The sequence below is a fragment of the Stegodyphus dumicola genome, chromosome 8 (assembly GCF_044657685.1).
Source record: "Stegodyphus dumicola isolate Sdum_Otavi_A_Nest chromosome 8, ASM4465768v1".
NCBI classification, from domain to species: domain Eukaryota; kingdom Metazoa; phylum Arthropoda; class Arachnida; order Araneae; family Eresidae; genus Stegodyphus; species Stegodyphus dumicola.
In genome coordinates this window covers 51,922,193-51,938,229 of record NC_140775.1, presented here as the reverse complement: position 1 = coordinate 51,938,229, position 16,037 = coordinate 51,922,193, and the positions used below count along the sequence as shown (strand labels likewise).

At 33.4% G+C, this 16,037-nt stretch overlaps 1 protein-coding gene across 1 annotated transcript in view; it reads left to right on the top strand.

Moving 5' to 3' along the window:
- The first annotated feature begins 521 nt into the window (after window positions 1-521).
- LOC118197877 (uncharacterized) overlaps window positions 522-16,037 on the top strand; it is a 34,663-nt gene continuing 19,147 nt past the window's right edge. The window contains exon 1 of the mRNA XM_085822933.1: window positions 522-539. The gene's annotated coding sequence lies outside the window, so the exon portion shown is untranslated. The remainder of the gene's footprint in view (window positions 540-16,037) is intronic.

Sequence of the window (16,037 nt, the reverse complement as noted above, 5' to 3'; positions counted from 1 at the left end):
AAACATGTACTATTACAACAGTTTTAGGTATGATTAAACAATCTGAGAATTCAGCTATCGTTTCGCTTTTGAATTCATTCGCTGAGTTCTGGACCCGTAAAATAAATTTGCCCAAACTGCTATTAAAACAAAGATAAATCCATGCAGATGTGCTCGAACTATACGTCATGACGTGGGAGAATGTGTTAAATCCCCACTGCTAGGTTGAAACGATGCAATTTATGAGACTTGTTTGGTGGAACGTGTAGTGGGGGTATTAGACTGCAAGCCACAGATGGTATCAGAAGTGTTAACTAAGGAAAATCGTGTTCCCTTCGAAATCTGAGAGGTCCACACACCGTTTTGGGGTGGGGTGGGGGGCTGCATGACGCCATGCAAAGAAAGAATTTCTGAAAACAGAAGAAACGTTTCTGTTGGGTAGGGTGAGGCTTCTAACTTCCCATAGGGTCAGTCCATTTTCGATGACCAAGACCAGCAGAACTTACAAGAATTATTGAAGGAAAGCCTTTTTCAGTAAGAGCTTTACGTTCTCAGAAGAGGTAAGTTGTATTTTTGTATTTTTTTTCATTTAGTGAAGCGAATGATTACTTATTTATTTTCTGAACTAAGAAAGCATTTTTAAAATTAGAGCGTAACTACGGTAGAACCGCGTTAAGTGTCGTAAGAGATAACAGTTTTCCTTGCCAATAGCGGGCTACAACAACTGATAATGTCAATTAAGCGTATATATCTCAATAGATGTAAATGTCTGTGTTAACCAGGTAATTGATAGTACTTTTTTTCTTTCTTCCTATTTTTTTTTTAAATTGTATTTCGTCCTTTGACAGCATATGCTGTGTCTTGATGTACTTGTTTCTCTAAGTTTTCGTAAGAAATGAAAATTGAACATTTTCGTGTATAACATTTTAAGCAGAATTGCTATTTTTGAATGCACTTTGTATAAAATGAACTTCAAGATTTTTCTTTTCAATCTTCATTCTTATTTAACCCCCCCCCTAAATGTAGACAGTAATAAAAAGAGAAAACTCTAAATTTTTATTTCTGTTTCAGTTATGTTATTTCAGTTATGTTTTAATGTTTTCATTTTTGCTTCTTTTACACTTTTAAATTACTGAGACGAAACTGGAAAAATTGATAGTAAAACTGACAAGTGCTGTAGTTCAAACACGTGAATATTAAAAAATACATACGAACTTATAAAAAACATGAAATAAATAAATTTAGAAAGCTCATAATATGCCATAAGTATAGTACTTTTTTAGTTTTAGAAATACTGTCTTGAAATATACTCATCGATTACCCGAGATCATAATAGGAAAAATCAATATAGTTACATAACATGTGAAACATGCGTAAAGATGTTTAATAACATGTGTGAAGGCTTTAGAAAACTAAAAAACTTTGTTAAAACTGAGTTTAAAACATGCAATCGTAAAACGCATGCGTTTCTGAGGTGTTAAGAATATAGCACGCGGTATACATAATTCAGTATTAAATACACGACATACTGTTCAGAATTCGTTTAAAATAATAATAAAATGTGCGTATAATTTCAATAATTTTGGGAAAAAAAATTCAGTTATTTTCCTTTTCTTCAAGCTGATAGTTTTTCAGTTAGTATAAGTGAATTTTTCGATTTGCGAAATTGGAATTGCTAGCATGATCAGAATAATTGGAATTAATGAAAGCGAAATTTAAGGAATTATTTCTTCAATAAATCCAATTCATAGCTTATTGTTTACTCATACACTATATTACGGTGACGCGTTTTCATTTTTAAACACATTCCTCTTTAAAGTATGAAACAGCAGTGTAAAAAGAAATGTTAGATGTGGCTTTGTGTCAGCGTTATTTTCCCACTTAAACCGAGTTTTGGTTACGTTAGGTTTTACTGCAACTGTTGACGTATAATGACGAACAGTAATGCACAGTAATAGAAAACCTAATAGCGTAATAGCTAGTTTTAATTTAAACGGTTTGATTATGCATATTGTTAAGTAACCCTAACTCCTAAAAACTTGCAAGTTAGAATTTCGTCTTTTTCAAGTGTGATACAGAAACAAATTAGCATGCCTTCGTACCGTAATGGCCAGCACATTCGACGCGTATTCGAGAGGTCCGAGGTTCGAGTCCCGGCGAGGGCATTGCTTTTTTTTCATCTCTCATGCTTCGAAATAACCTAATGTCTGTACAAGTTTCTTAATCAAAAACTCATAAATGTGTTAGCTTAATTTACTTTCTTTAATAAATAGTCTTTACTTATGCTAATAAAATCTTTATTTTCGCATTACTTTACGTATCACTGAGACGATACAACTGGCAATACAAAATTATTATGCGCACTTAAAAAAAAAAAAAAAAAAAAAAAAAAAAAAAATACCGTTCAAATCGGCTTCCATCAAAATACTCTCTGTTGCCACTCGGGGAAAATATATCTAAAATAAAATCAATGCGTTGCGTTTACAAATAATTTACAAAATATGAAATAGATAATAAAACAACTTCCAAATTTGGGCTCCCTGATGCCCATATTCGGGTGGACACGTACGTTATTCAAAAATTAATGGCTCTAGGTACCGTTGTTTTATCACAATGTGAGAAGCATACATACATTTGTGCAGATTCTTCATTATTGAATTTCTTTAAATTTAATACAGGGCTCTAATATTTGGTGGCAACAATTTAAAAAGTGATTCGCCGTTTATGGTGAAGCAAATCAAAATGCCAAAACGAAATTAATAGTCTTTCTGAGAAAAATAGCCTGTTTGGGCTAATAATAATAAATTGAAAATATAAAAAATAAAAATATTAGGGAAGAAGAGCTCAAAAGAGATTCAGCCAAGTTTCTAGATCGAAAACTTGTTTATCAGATTAAAATCTAACAGTGTATGCCCTATCTTCTTCACAGCTGTAATTATAATCATTTCTACTTAAATGATTGCCCCGAAAGTGGCATTTCAATACTTTTGCTGCACCTTTTTCTCATTTAGAAGAGAAAAACGTAAAAAAAAGAATATTTGCATTACGTCACAAAAAATATAGGTACAACCGAATATAAAAGGTATCTTGCAAAGTACTTTTTCAGTGGCTTAATAATTTTCGCATCTGAATTTTAAATATGAAATTTATTATTTTAAGTTAAATTAAAACTTTAAGTATCCTAGCAAGGCAATTCAATTTGAAGTAACTATTTTGTGAATTTAAATTTGTAAATAGTTTAATATTTGAAAACTGTATTTCTTTCAAAATTAGGCAATAAATAAAAGCGAATAATCTCTTAAGTGTAGTTGCAAATTAAGGCTCTATCTAAAACTGTTTTTTATATTGACAAAGCTAGTTGGCAACCGTCACTAGCATTGCTAGCGCCATTGTAGCCTCTAGTTGCGAAAGAAGTTGCATTAAACTACTTGGAAGTCATCTGTGAGATCTAGCAGTACAAGAAATCGTTCCAATTTTCCGTGCGGTCTTCGTTATTGAAAAAAGTATAGTCTGCAGAAAAGACCTGACGAAAGTATTTACACCATTACAGATAACCAAGCAAACAATCAATAAATTTTTTTTTTTTTTTTTTTTTTTTTTTCAGAAAACGTTGCTTCCTATAAGAGTTTGTAAGTTGTAGGTTAAGTTCTAATTATGCAGGCAATTAACGCATTTGAATAGTTTTTATTTTAGTTATACATTTTAAATAAAACCAATTGCTTTTTCATACATACTAATTGTAATCAGGATTAAAAATCCCTATTATGTTCATTTTTCATTTTTTGTTTCGCAATAATTTATGATAAAAAATAAAAGCTTTATCACTGTTTAAAATAGGATTTTTAATATTTGTTGCAGTCTGTGTGAAATATTTATTTTTGACTTTCTAACGGCTTATTTCCTCAGTATTTAATTTTTTTTAAAGTAAAATAAAACAACAGGCAAACATTTTAATGTTTTTGTATTAAATAACAAAACCTGCTAATGAGAGTTTGGAAACATTATTCCCCATTTCTGTTCTAATATAAATTTGGTTCAGTATTAAAATTCTTATAAAGTCGTTCTTTTTTACTTATTTCAAAAATTCATTTAACAATCATCTTGTATCACTTAATTTGGAAATTTAGATATACCTTTTGATAATCTGGAGTTAACTGCATGAAAATATTTTATCTTCTTTTAACTTGTTCGTCTTTCGACAGTAAGAATTGATTCCATGAACAGTATTTTCAAAATTCGATGAAGGTAAAAATCTCATTCAGACAGAGTTAATATGTTGTATACGTTATTGGTTACAGCGTGAATACTGTTAAATAAACGCTTGGAACAACTAAAAATGCACACGGGCAATTTTTTAGTTTCCTATTTAATTTGCCAGAAACTGATAAAGATGATCTACGGGAAAAGTGCAACTGTTTGAAAAATCTATAAGGATGATGACAGAAAGGATATCAGTGTTATTGTCTCTGCCGCGAGAAGTGTCTTTCTAAAGATATTTATGAGGATAGGTTGAAAACTCAGAATCCTTTTCACATTCTGTGGTTTGTAGAGTCATTAGGTATTTTTGGAAGCAGGTAAGATGAAAAATTAGCAACATCTTCGCCGGGAATCGAACCGCGGACCTCTCAATTACGCGCTGAGCGTGCAGATCACTACACCACGAAGGCTCGCTAAGAAGGCGGGAAGAAATACCTTACATACTCCCCCTTTTAAAAGGCGACTGGGCTTTTTAGGGGACGCAGTCGCCAAATCCTGGGTGAGAAGAATCATCATCCAACACTATTTTAGTTCGGGCGCCACTCTAGAGTCATTAGGTATTTTTGAAAGCAGCAAGATGAAGAATTAGCAACGTTTTCGCCGGGAATACAACCGCGGACTTCTCAATTACGCGCTGAGCGTGCAGACCACTACACCACGAAGGCTCGCTAAGAAGGTGGGAGAAATACCTTATATACTCACCCTTTTAAAGGGCTACTGGGATTTTTAGAGAATGAAGGTTCGCTAAGAAGGCGGAAGAAATACCTTATAGGTTAATTGCATGAATGAATTCATATTTTATTAACTTGTCCATTCCATTAAATGCATTATTAACTTAATCTGTTTGTATCGCAAGAGGTAAAAGAGCATTTTCCAAACTAAAGTTGGTTAAGATATATTTATGTACGAGTATCTCACAAAACATATATCCTAATCTTTCTTAATAATAATTAAAAATGATGTGTGGGATGAATGAGATATAAAATAAATTATTTTTACCGTCGTTCATATAAAAAATGTGGAAAAATAAACTTTTTGTGTATATGGATTGATTTTTAAAAATTTTTAATTAATTCTTTAAAACTAATTATTTTTATTGTTTCACTTCTTTTTCTAAATTCTCTTTTGCCGTGAAAAGAAATGAAAATAAAAAAATTCATCTTGCAGGCCGTATTTTTCAAATTCGCAAATGACTACGAATTGCCTAATCCCGGCCCTCTAGTTCAACTTGTCGTTTCTAACGTCAGTACACATAGTTCTAGCCTTGGTTATGGAAATATGGCAAAGCTCAAGGAGGCTATTCATCTAAGTGAAGAGATGCCTTCGTGCAAGACGTTCTAAGAGAAAATACCTGGTATTCCTGTTACGCATGGGGAAGGTCACAAAAATCCACCATGCAGCCAGTTCAAGCATGGATTCGAAACCAGGAAGAACTACCAGCATTTAGTTGTCGTAACCATTCAGCCACTGGTGTGAGCAATGTGTACATGACCGGTAGTATTTCAAGCTAACGTCTGGCTCCATGTAGATAATGAGGGAAATTTTTTTGTTTTAGATTTTCAGAGCAATAACTACAAAACTCAGACGACGTTAGAAATAAGCCTTTCTACTGTAACTTTGTTTTAAGAGACAAGCCACACAGCTTGCATATTGCAAAACAGTTCACCGCGGCTTACTGGATTTAAGCTAATATAAAAAAAGAGAAATCGAAAGAGAAAAGAAAAATGCAATTCACATGGTGAAGTTTTGTTATAAGCTTTGGCTCAGACCTTCTACTCACGCGAGCAAACATGGCTTGCAAATGGATAAATCCAATTTAAGTAAATCAAAGAGCTAAACGAAAATCGGAGGTCAGCGGTCTCTGTCAAAAAAGATATTCTGGAACTTCGAAAACTCTCTTCTTATATATGTTAACTGGTTTTCATCCTGATGGGAACCGACGAAAATAAATATTTAAAATAGAAATATTAAGACAACAATTTCCACCTTACCATTATATTTATTTATGTGTAAATAAATATAAAAACCTTACAAATAAAAAAAGTAGGATCCTTTTTACCATACTATATTTTATAGCAGGCATACAGATGAATGTCTATTACAGAACTACAGACATTATAGTTCAACTTATCATTTCTAACGTCAGTAAAAAAAAAAAAAAAAAAAAAAAAAAAAAAAAACTTAAAATCAATTTTACCATATGATATTTTATAACAGACGCTGTACTTCAATTTACCGATTATTAGGAGTAAAGACTTAATATGAATACGCTATGCTTATTAAGAATCCATTTGGTCAGTTCATTTTCTTTCCTTGATGATAAAAAAATTGGCCTGTGTAAGAAAAGATAGCACTAAGTTTTCTAAATACTGGTAGTTCGACTCGAGTTCAAATCCAAACGAACGGCTGGTTTCAAGGAAGTTTTCATGGTTTTCTCCATCTGTAACATAAATATGAATTAATTCCTATAAAAAGCCCTCCACGAAGGCAGCTTGATCTTAGGCAGATAACCCTATTATACTTTGGAATGATCCAAAGAACTTGAGCGAACCGTTGTAAAGGTGTGTTGGTGTATTTAATTATGGCAAAGCACACTAGGGCTATCTGCCTAAGGGGAGGGATGCCTTCGTGGAGGACTTTCTAAGGGAAACTGGCTCGTATACACGTTACACATGGGGAAAACCACGAAAACACCCATGCAGCCAGCCCGTTCGCGGGATTCGAACCTCGGACCGAACTACCAGTGTTCAGCGACTTTACCGCTCGGCTGCTGGTGGGCCTCCCTTTGTAAAGGACACGGCGATAACTTTACTATTGAACCAGATTTTAACGTTTGAATGAAATCCAAAGGCACTGCAAACAGAAATGATGTAGGTAACTCTATGAAAATATTTTCCTTTAATCTTCTCCACAATCTAAGAATTAACCATTAAATTATCTCACGCTTTCTACCCCAGCTTACGAATTTTTTCTCCCTCAAAAAAGAATTCAGAATCCATCATCTTCCAAAAGTCATTGATTCCGGGAAAGCCAACAAAGGTTTCATGTCATAGATATTTATCTTCAGACTATTTATTTAAAAGGTAAAATGAAATTTTAGGATTCCGTGGAAAATTACTTCCTCAAGAACAGGCAGATATTTGTCCGAAGGTTATTGTCTTAACTCGGGAGGAAGAATATCATCGACTTTAAAATAAATTTCGAAAAATTCGAGGATAAGTTTTGCGTACATTTCGGAAAATTTCGAATAATAACAGGCAAGGAAGTTTGAAGTTTGAAAGCATTTATAGCTTTATTCTGTGCAGTAATTAAAAGTACGAAGTCTTGTTTGTATAACGAATTTTAGCTTTACTCTTTTATTTGTTACTGAAATGGAATCATTTTCAGGCTGAATGTAAATCTATTCTTTCTGTATAAAATGCTTAGTAAAAGCGTCATTTTTCTTTTTTCTGATACCGAAGAAATTAAAAAATAATAGAATGGCAATAGATTTTGATGAATAACATGTTATCTTTAACATATCTTTAAAACTGTACCAGCATATTGCTCATCAGCGTAATAGAGAGCAGTACGTTTCTTAATAACAAACATTAATTCAAAAATCAGTAACCTTAAAAAAGTTTTGTTGCTATAAGTTTTCAAATTACAGTCGCAAAATTAAGCAGAACTATGTAAAATCACCGTTTCCTCAACGTATTTTATTACGTAAATTTTTCAACTAAAACTACTTTCGTTTGACTGTGAATGATACAAAATGAATTTTGATAAATGCTCAATAAAGCACACTTCATTATTGGGCACTTCCCGAAAATGAGTTAAAACATACGGAAACAGAAGTAGCATTTTTGTAGGAATCAATAAGCAGTGTTCTGGCATATTCTCTTTTCACACTGCCAGAGACAATGGAGGATTCAGGTAACCCATAATAAAAAAAATTACAGCATTTCAAGTCGGGAGACCCATCATTTATGTTGAGAGTAATGGCTAATTACTCGATTTTCTTCAAAATTTCAGAGTAAGAAACAAGCATCTTGAGTGATGGTCCATACTACATGAATATCACAAAGCGCTGTGTTTTTCTTTCAGTCGGAATATTGTTTTTCCGTTACAGGTCTGCATAATGTTGACTTTTGACTGTGATAAATCAAATGAAAAGCCATTGAATTCCATTGTCAATGCCTCTGAAATTTATGATTTCAATTTGAAACGCCATAGGCATAAATGCACTTAAAAAGCTTGTGTAATAAAGTTTTTTTACCTGCCGTGATTAGCAAATGTATTAGAATTCAAATTTCTTAAACATTTATTATCGTTTAGAGCACATAGTAGTATTTGAGTATTTTTCAGTGGAAGGAAGATTTTAAACAAAATATCTCTCACCTGAAAAGTTTTTTTTCTAAGCAGCAATTTCATGATACTTGCATATATTAAAAGTTTGTCTTTCTCGATTTCCATGATGTAAGAAGAAGGAAATCAAATTGTAGATATAATAATGACAAAATCGCAATGGATGCTCAAGAAATCCCTGCTGCGCAGATTTTAATAATTTTTACTCTTCTACGGAACTGATAATGATATACTGTTTATGTGTTATGAAAGAAGTTGAAATTGATATCATTAGAAAACTGAAAAATAAAAAATTGCTTTTTCTATTACATTCGTAAAATAAAAACGTAGTACGCGATCAGCTCGACCAAAGAATAATTTGATTCTGTTAATATTTATTGATAGTAGCATCTGAAACTATACTCATCCAATTTTTATAGCGAAATACTTAAACCTCTGTTTAAGCATGTCTACATCAACACACAACTATTAGTTAAAAAAAAAAAAAAAAGATTTTGCTTTTTGCTTTTGTTTATTTCGTTTCGGAATTTATGTAATAAGTTAAGTATCTGTTGGAAAATTCTCAACACTTTGTTGAAATATTTCTTCACTCAGTGTAATAGAAGTTAAACGTTTGAAAATCTAAGACATAAAGAAAGCGGTAGTTCTGATTAAGTTGGTTCGTCACATTAATACTATATCTAAGTTGTACAAAAAAATCAATCTTTATGATTTAATTTTATCATAAAGATAAACAACTTTAATTTATTTATCGAATAGATGCCTGCATACTTGCTTCAGAACTGCCATTTGACGGATATTGAATTTATTTCTGCAATTGGCGCCAAGCTATAATTGTGACTTTAATCGTAATCGTATTGTAAGGCGTCTTTTGGCTCAATTGAGGAATTGCGTTTAATTGCTACGTCGTAGCTTGTACCGTAGAGGGAGAGGTGAGCTTTTTTATTGAAACTTTAGTTTTCTTCATTTTTACAGCATTCTAATTTAATTCTTATTATTAAAAAAAATTCATTATGTCTAAGGTACAGATGAAAAGGGAATTGTAATAGTCTTTTAATTTATATTGTTTCTCTCACGTTTCAGAACTTTTAGTTTGTGTTTGGGAAACTAGAAATATGTACATATGTTAAATTAAATCCAAGCCTTAATAATAATGTATGCGAATAAATTTGAAGCTCTTGAAAAGGTCAGATTTAGTAACAGCTGATTATTTAATTCGGCTGCATAATTATATTGAAAGAAGTGCTTAAAACAAGATATAAAGAAGCCTCATAATGTGAGTGATTACTAAACGTTTTAGCTTTACCGAAATTAATTAAAAAAATGTTTCGTTTTGTAAAAGAAAATTCCCACCTTATTTAATTTCGTTTTAAAAAATAGTGTGTTAAGTAACTTGTAGTAGTTAATAATAAAACAAATATTATCTAGTTGACAGTTTTAAACCTAGTGTACGGTATGTACGGCATTTGGCTACTTTGGGCGACTTTATGATGAGCGGTAAATTGCATCAATTTTCAAACTTGGACCAAAGCTGTATGTACCGTATACTAGGATTTTACCAGTATTTTTATCAGTATATGACAGTGTTCAGTTTGAAATTTCAAAAATTTATCACTCATACTTATTTTTCTATATGTAATGATACAGTAGTTAATCTACTTCAAGCATTACAATGGGACTTGCTGGGCTAAAAAATATTTTAGGCCTTTAGAACTATTTTCAGCGAAATCAGAAAATCTTTGGATTATGGTAACTTGGCGATTTTTTGGCGAAAATTTGGCGACCAACCCTGCTACAGCAACCTGCTAGTTTTTGTTTGGACGCCATTTTGTTTTCACGAAGTAAAGGCTTTTTTTTAACTCAACATGTTTTCTCAACAATCAGCTAGCCGAATTAGGCTTATGCTAGAACTTTTATGGAACAAAAGTGCTTAATCATGACAAAGATTAGGTGCGAAATTGGGAGAAAGTGCAGAATCGCAAACTGCTTGCCGCGTTTTTAAGAATTGCACATACACGTTATCCATGTACACTTCGACCTATTTTCACTTAAAAACCCAGAATTGCACAAAAATGGCATTGCGCACACTCTTGACTTGACTATGTGCACTGCTAAAGTCCTAGCTAGTAACCTTTATATGGCATTGCGCACACTCTTGACTTTATCCATGTACACTGCTAAAGTCCTAGCTAGTAACCTTTATCTCCTTACCAAAATGTCGCCATGATTAAGCACTTTTGTTCCATAAAAGTTCTAGCATAAGCGTAATTCGGCTAGCAGATTGTTGGAAAAAAATGTTGAGTAAAAAAAAAAAAGCCTCTACTTCGTGAAAATAAAATGACGTCTAAAACAAAACTAGCAGGTTGCTGTAACAGGGTTGGTCGCCAAACTTTCGCCAAAAAAATCGCCGAGTTACCGTAATCCAAAGATTAACCAATAATTTATTCGGTTTCCTTGAAGGATATTATTATAAACATGTAACTTTGTTGACGTTAACGACAGATGTATATCTCAGATAACATATTAATTTGAAGATTATGTATATATTTAATTCTTATTTCAAGATTTTGTAATTCATGATGTCTGACTAGGTAGTTAATGTATTATTTTTGTAATTCATGGTAGTTGTCCAGGACCGGCTACAGCATTTGCTGTGCTCCGGGCAGATTAACTGTCCAAGCGAAAACGCGTGTTTAGTTTTGGCTTGAGAACAACAACTCGGATGCACCTTCCGAAAATAGCTAAGGCTACTAGTATTTTCATCTAGGATTGGAGTCTGTCCTTGATTTGCCAGACATTTTTTTAAAGTTTCTTTGCGATTTATAGATTAAAGAGGAAAAAAGTAACATTTCCAGTTGAAACACTAATTATTCTTAAAATTCCTTTGACATTTTTTTTTTTGTTGATATTAGTGATGGTTTTAAGTTATTTAGAATCTAGTATTTGGTATTTATTGTAAAATTTTAAAATTAGAACGTGTCCTACGGTTGTGAGATCTTTCTCGAAATGCTTAATAGAAATTCACGATTTTGCACTTGCAGTGCTGCCTCGATCATAACACGAATTTTGTGCCGCCAGAAATAAACCTGTTGCAAGGTAGATGGATTTCAAATGAAATAAATCGAGTATTTGCGAACTTGAAGCAAGAAATACGTGTATCTGTATTCAGTGGCAAACTGTGAAAATTATTTTTATGTGCTGAAATTACAAATTATGCAAATAAAAAGCAAAAACAAAGCTCAAAATAAGAAATAAAAATACAGAAGCAAAGTAAAACGCATACAAAAAGTGGAGGAAGTCCGAGAATATTTTGACATTTATTAATCGGCATCATGCATTTTTGTATGTACGTTTATTTACTTATTGCGCGTGGGACGTGATTATTTGTTATAGACTTTCTAAATATATTTTTGGTGTTGTGTTGTAATCTTATATTTTTCGCAGAATTAATCTTTTGATCGCGAATAGTGCGGAAGTTGTCGGATATTAAAGTATCTTTTGAAGGTGTTCGGACTACAGTCGGCTAAAATGCATTATAATTACAGATCGTGTACCCCGAGAAAGTTTTTAGGTGGTCTTAGGCAACCTATGACCTATTAGTGGCCAAGTGAGCGTACATAAGTTCAATGACATACATGACCTGATTTCAGATCCTGGTGAACAGGCCGATTTCATGCATGTTTTAATGTTTTTTCTTCGTGTAACAAGTTTCTTGAGAATGTACCACACGAAGGCTAGTTTGTTTAATTATGGCAAAGCACGCGAACTGTCTGCTAAAGGGAAAGAATTTCATCGTGGAGGGCTTTCTAAAGAAAACCGATTCGTATCCACGTACCAATGTAACCAACTTTGGAAAACCAATCGCACAGCCAGCCCTTTCGCCTGGATTTGAACCTGCCCCGAGATATGAACTATAATTGCAGCAACGTAGCCACTGGTTAGCTCCGCGAAGGCACCTTTCCCTTTAGATATAGGTCGCGACTGCTTTACCATAATCTAAATCCATTTAGAAAATTTTACATTAGAAAACATAGAACACTAAAACGTTTTAGATCTAGAACGAAAGTCCTAACGGTGATTACAAGGAAGCAATTTACTGTATTTCCTCGCACATTCCTCCCCTTTTTTTTAAATTAACTAATCGTTAGAAAATAGAGAGTAAAAAATTATGCGAATAATTTAATTTCCGAAGGACGCAGTTGCAGTAAGAGAACGTACCAGTAACTATCACAATTTTTTTAAAAAAGGAACTTGCATTCCATTAAGGATGCACATTAATATTAACGGTACAGTATATAATAAGATATCTTCACTTCCGTATTCCCCTAACTTGAATGCGCCAGTTTTTATTCTTGTCTGTATTAGGCGAGTTCGTTCTCTAAACGCATTGAGAAAAAGAAGATTGCGCGAATATTTTAAAATTTTCAGAACCTGCCGCTAAAAATGTATGGCGAAAAATACGTGAGGAAATACTGTAATCGAAGCAACCTGCGAGTAAAATATAAAACCGCGGTCTATCGAGAAACGTGAATAAAAAGAAAAACTTTAAATATTGAAAAATAAAAAGGCCGGAGTTAAAAGATAAGTTGAAAAAAGTTGTAGATGCTAAATGCCTATTGGTCTTCGAAAAACAATGAATCATGTATTAAAGCGAAGAAAATCCGACTGACGTATTCCTGACAGCAAACCAAAAACTGACCACATGGGGGATGTGGACATAATCCATTCGAAATCGGTTTGCATACCCGTATCCGTAACAAAATAGATCAGATGTATTTCTTGAAGAAAAATCTTTCTGTTGAAAATATTTTATAGCTGAGGTATTGGGAGAATACCAAGTTTATAACATTTTCACATTTAAATGTTGATTAAACTAGGAACCAAAATAGACACTGTAATCTTGTCAGCAAATATGTCCTAATAACAAAGTCCGAAATCCGGACTCGTCGGGACCTTTTCGAAAACATTTCGAAAATATTTCTTTGAGGTGCTTACCTTCATTGTCCGAAGAAAAGTGTCGTAGCTCTGAGCCTATCAATCTCTACGCGTCATATTCAACATTTTATAATAATAAAAATTATTGATTAGCATAGTCATCAATGTACACCAGTTGAAATACGAGTGTCGTGTTATCTGATGAAAAGATGAACTCTTTTGAAACAGGTGGGGGGAAAAGAGGAAGTACTTAATCTGAGATCAGCCGATATTTCTCCGTAATCACGTAAAATAATGTCGTTTAGGGTGAATGATATTGTTTTGATTAATAATTAGCGGTATCCTATAAATTTGTGGATGGTGGGTTTCGTTTCGTTTATTTAATTACGGCAAAGCACATTAGGGCTATCTGCCTAAGGGTAGGGATGCCTCCGTGGAGGACTTTCTAAGGGACACTGGCTCGTATACATGTTACACGTGGGGAAAACCACGAAAACGCCCATGCAGCCAGCCCGTTCGCGGGATTCGGACCGAACTACCAGCGTTCAGCGACTTTACCTCTCATGTGGATGGTGGGAAAGATTTTAACAGCAGTAAACCAGGACGAGACGGCAAAATTCTCTTTCTTATTAAAACTAAAGGAAATATAAAAGGCTCAGTACAATTTGTGTGAATTTGAAAATTAATCCTTCATTATGTTAGTTTAATTTGAAGTGTAAATCTGGAAATTTTGTTTCTTTGCATTTATGATAGTTGTGCTTATATTTTTAAAGCCTGATATTTGAATAATTTTATTTAGAACATTAAAATTGCGTATATTCCTTGTATTTTGATGTAGTTTGCTATTTGCGTTTTCTTTATGTAACTCGAAATAGTTAATTCCTGAATGTAACTTTGTTGGATATCGTTGGTAAGTGAACTCAAGTGAGCTTAGACGGGGAGTGTTATATAATTTCCGCTCCATTGGGCTAAAGGCTGCAGTAGTCTGTAGCAGGAAAGCCGAGCTTCTTAATATGTCCACAATTGTTAAATTTTGTTGTTATTTGAGGAGAAATTTCTACACCATTAGCCACATTGAACCTTCAGATGTAAAATATGCATTCGTTTTAAATCACCTGCTTTTGTTGTTAGAGTAAATCTCATTAATGGAATTTAGATATATGTAAAAAGATTCGCTGTTGCTCAGTAGTGATAAATTGCTTATCGATAAAATGATCGTTACTTGTTTCTGACCATCGACATTTTTCTTATTTATCGACTAAAATCATAGGGGGGGGGAATTACTGTTTTTTTTTTTCTGAAACTTTCACCATCGAACGGTTTCGTAACACAACAAAACTTGACTGTTCATTTTTTTAAACGATTTTCAACTTAAAGTAAAAAGCACTGAAGTAGTACATTTTTTGAATATTTTTAATATTAAAAAAAGTTCATTTCAAAATGATGGAGCTAAAATTTTATTCAACTTTCGAAATGACTATGCATTTATTTACAGAAGGCGAATTAATTTGTTTTGGGTTGCGAGTAACTGCTGAGTTCTGTTGAAGAACGGACTAGCCAAATAGCGATTTCATAGTTTTTTCTCCACGTAGGACTTGAATATGAGCTAGTGTTCCTTAAAAAGCTCTCCCTACTTTCTGGCAAATAACCGTAGTGTGCTTTGCTCTTATCAGATAAATCCATACTGAGTGATATTCAGGCAAGTCGCATGCAATTTGTAGTTCTGGAAAAATATTTAGAAGGAAATAAATGTATATTGCTCTAATTTTTGAAGTGAGCAGCGCTTGGATTTGACAAATAACCACCTGTCTTACCCTAACAAATGAAAAATTAACGCAGAACAAGACTTTTTAAATTGCCTGTCTATAGCTCTCTAAAAATTTGCGCTGAGGACGGTACGCTGCACTGACTTAGTGCCTCCATGTAAGGATTCGTAAAATGACTGGTATGCGATTTGTTTAGGTTGCGTGTTATTCAACGCAGAACTAACCACAAATTTATTATAAATGTACGAGAAGCCCTATTAATTGTATTCAATAATGAGAAGCCCTATTAATTGTACAATAATGACAACCATCAATATTCAATACATAGGTAAGATAAGAATCCTTATTATGTGGGTATCTTAGGAGCAGCAAAAGCCTATGTAATCTAGAGGTTTAAAACATTCCGAGTTCTTGCCTTGTCTAAAACAATTTGCAGACTGAATCAGTCAAACCGTCTAAATTTTTTGGTTGTATTTTACGTCTTCTGATTCGTTATTGTTGAAACGATATCAGACGAGAAACATGATAATTGGTTCTTCATGCTTCCTGACATCGACTCACTTTGGTGACAGACATTGTACGCTAAAAGATCACTAAAATCCTATGACACTGGCCTTGCAGTTATGATTCTTGAATTGGCAAGTGTACGAAATAGTGTTCGAGCTTGTAACAGCTCGAACGCTGCGACCTGTGGGGGACCGCATACAATGAAGTTTTGTCATTGTGAGTGCACAGGAGGTCTTTGTGGCTAGT